The following is a 3,746-nucleotide window of genomic DNA, read 5'->3' on the forward strand; positions in this document are numbered from 1 at the left end:
TTGAATTGAATACAGTCAAACCTCTCTATAGTGGCAGCGTTTGTCCGGAAATTTCATGGCTGCTATAATGAGGTGTTGTTATGCATGTAACATTCGATATTTAGATCTCATTTAGTTGTTATAAACAAAAGTACGCAAACAATTAACTTTTTGTACTTTTTATGTTATAAACGAAAACAATATACTTGTAAATTTTAGAATCTCAATTGATTTTCATATCTCATAAATTAAATATTGAAAAGACTAATAAATTACTACTAAATCCATAACTAGTTGTATCACACAGATAAAGAATTAAAATCTATGGAACATATTCATTTTAAATTAATTGAGAATTTAAATATTTCAAGTTTGACGAAAGAACTCTACAATTTAGGCTGTTTCATAAATTCTAGTCTCTTAGTAATAATATAATGCTTGAACCGAAGAAGAATTTTGTCCAAATTTTGAAAAGGTGATTCAATAGCTTTTATTTTGTGAATGTCTAAGTTCTTTTAACAATTGACTTCTTCTATCTCCAAGTAGCAGGATGTTGAGGCTCTCCATCGACACTTTTGTTGTCACATAATATATTTCTTACAAAATACTATTACACGCTATTTGAGTATGGCTGTTATAGAGAGGTAATTTTACAAAGAGTGTACCATATAATGGATGTCATTTGTTATAGGTGGAATCGTTTGTGAATACAATATAACATGAAAAATCGGTTACGTAAAATCAAAGCCGTTATAGTGAAATGTTATTATAACGAATGACAATTATAGAGAGGTTTGACTGTATATACTAAAAGAAAAAGAAAATTCTTATGTGGCAACTTTGAATTGAATATATACAAAAAAAAAAAAAAAAAAAAAAAGAATTCCAATAAATTTCCTGTTAATAGAACTTAAAATTTGAAATCGAGTTGGTAGTCCATAAAACTTAAAAAATCATTAACCAAATAGATTGCTAAACCAATAACTTTTTTTTTGGTTCAGTTTATCGGTTAAATCGATTTTTGCACACCACTAAATTCAGGGTTTACTTTGATGACACTTAGAACTTTGAATTTCTCGGGTACAGAATGTAGCAACTTTGAATAATATATACCAAAATAAAAATTAAAAAAAGAATTCCAATAAATTTCCTAAGGTGATTTTACTTTTAAAAGTATCCCACATTCATTTTTGTTATCAGTTTTTTACATTTTTTTTTTTGGAGTGCCAATTATTTTCTTTTAAACTTGTACGGAGTTTAACTGATTGTTTAAGAAAAATTGAAAAGCTAAATAATAAAACGGAAGAATATCTTAAAAAAATTTGATCTACGTATAATAGAATTGGTTTTAAAATTGATAAAAAAAAAGAAAATAAGAAAAATAGGAAAGTTGGAGAGAAATGACAAAAAACGTGGAAGAAGAAAGAAGAGAAGAAAGAGATAAAGTGGTGGGCCCACAATATGTGTAATAAAATATTCCCTCACACACCATATCATATTTATGCCTCATTCATTGTAAAGTTTTTCCATTGAGGGATCAGGCTGTTCCATTGGACAGTAATAGTACGGCCCACCACTTGCTGTGGAGCCCACATTACCAGCAGCAGCCCCTTCCTTGTTCTCATCAACAGGAATAACGTCAATTAGGAAATCGAAAACTTCATCGAGAGTGATTGCCACTTCGAGGTCGCTCTTATGAAGAGTCCTTCGCTTGTCTAACTCGGCGTGAAGCCAGGCGCGAATGGTGAGTTCCAGAATGAAGATCTCACATGCTTTCGCAAACACAATGGGTGCTTCACTAGAGATCATGTGGACATCCCCGTCAGCATTTCATGATTCTCTTGATGCGGGCTAGAGGAAGGTGGTGGTCTTTGAAATCGTTAAGATTCTCAATATCTTGACGCTGAAAGTTCCAAAATATCTCTACCTGTTGTTATTGTTTCTCAAGGAAGTGGTGGGTATCCACCGAACTGAGACGCCGCAGCATTAGCAGCCGATTGGCGAGGGTTGTTTTCCATGGCGATTTGGACGAGGTGGCGATTTTTCCTATATTAGCACAGTACACAGAGAAATGGAACAACACTTGTGTAGTTGTGCTCTATATATACACAGATTAAAAAAAAAAAAAAACTAATTACAGATATTAAAAATCTAATTCCGGAAATTGGCCAAAAATGCCTCTATACTATGGAAAAAGGTCTAAGTATAAATTTTTAGTTTGAAGTTCCATAAAATTGGATAGATTTTTTGTTTACAATTTTAACCTTGATATTTCAATAACTTAGATATAGTTGAATCATAAATTGCAGAAACTGGAACAAAAAAATGCAGAAATTGTGCAAAAAAAGTGCAGAAACTGTGCAAAAACTGTAGCTAAAATCATTGTAGAAACTAAACAAAGATCAGAAGCTAAATATGTGCTGAACCAAAATTAAAACCGATAAAATTAAATCCCCATCAGATTTCATGATCCTCTTGATGCGGGCTGGGGGAAGATGGTGGTCGTTGAGAACGTTAAGATTCTCAATTCTTGACGCTGGAAGTTCCAGCACATCTCCAGCTACTGTTGTTGCTGCTGAAGGAGGTGGTGGGTATCGATTGTCGTTTTTCATGGCGTTTTGGACGAGGAAGTCAACTTTTCTGTTTTAACATTGACACAGAAATGGAAGATGACATTATGGAGCTGTCCTCTATATATAGAAAGAGAAAAAGAAAAAAGGGCCCTCAAACTTAGCATAGCTGTCAAGAATACCCTCCAATTTTGAGAGTGTGCATATGCAGGTACCTCAATTTGTATAAAATTAAACACGTAAATATAAATGCTGTTGTGTCATGTCACGTAAATTTTGAAGTTATTTAGATAATCAGTTTGTAAGTTGGAGTGTTCAATTGACAAAGTGAAGGCCAGTTGAGGTAATTACTTGTGTACATTCAAAGTTGGAGGTCATGATTATCAAGTGCGGCCAAATTTAAAGGTCTATTTATGTATTATACCCAAAAAAATTAATTAAAGATTTTGTAAATCTGAAATTCTTTAACTTTAAGGGGTCGTTTGGTACACGGTATTAGCTGAAATATTCCAAAATAAATTTATATCTTATACCAAATAAAGTATAAAGTGCATCCCAAACTTAAAGATGGAATATCCCATCTTATCTCATTAATTCTGGAATTATTTTATAACATCTCTTAGATGGGATACATTAGTCCCAAGAGATGAGATAAATTAGTCGCAAATTATAATTTTGGGATAATTTTATCTACGTATCAAATTTTTTATCTCCGTACCAAACGACCCCTAAGGAATAGGTGTTAGACGCTTGAGGTACAACTGCCGGAGTCGGTAAATGAGCGAAAAGGAAACAGGGGGCCCCTATACTTTACTATTTTAAGTAAATGAAAATCTTACTAAGAGGGAGTGGGGTCCACATGGAAGTCTATTGGCTTATCCTCTTTGCTTTCATCGTCGTTGATGATCGAAGAGGACTTACACGATGCCACATGGAAAGGGGCCCACCATCAAATTCAAAAGTCTCGAGGTTGACACATCTCTTATAAGAGTAAATACTGATACACAGTTAAGCTTGTCTATAACAGCATCTGCATATAACATTATTTTTCTATAACATTTAAGTTTTTCTGAAACCGATTTTTATGTTACATTTATTTCTCTATAATAATATTTTACCTATAATAACAACAACCAACTTTATAAAATATACTCTTTGTAAAATTACATCCACACAACAGCTAATATTTTTTAATAT

At 32.7% G+C, this 3,746-nt stretch overlaps 1 pseudogene; it reads right to left on the reverse strand.

Annotated features, from left to right (window-relative positions):
* Positions 1 to 1,485: 1,485 nt before the first annotated feature.
* LOC132057571 (nuclear transcription factor Y subunit C-1-like) lies at positions 1,486 to 2,688 on the reverse strand (annotated as a pseudogene).
* Between the last annotated feature and the right edge of the window lie 1,058 nt (positions 2,689 to 3,746).

Source organism: Lycium ferocissimum, chromosome 5 (assembly GCF_029784015.1).
Source record: "Lycium ferocissimum isolate CSIRO_LF1 chromosome 5, AGI_CSIRO_Lferr_CH_V1, whole genome shotgun sequence".
In the NCBI taxonomy this organism is placed as follows: domain Eukaryota; kingdom Viridiplantae; phylum Streptophyta; class Magnoliopsida; order Solanales; family Solanaceae; genus Lycium; species Lycium ferocissimum.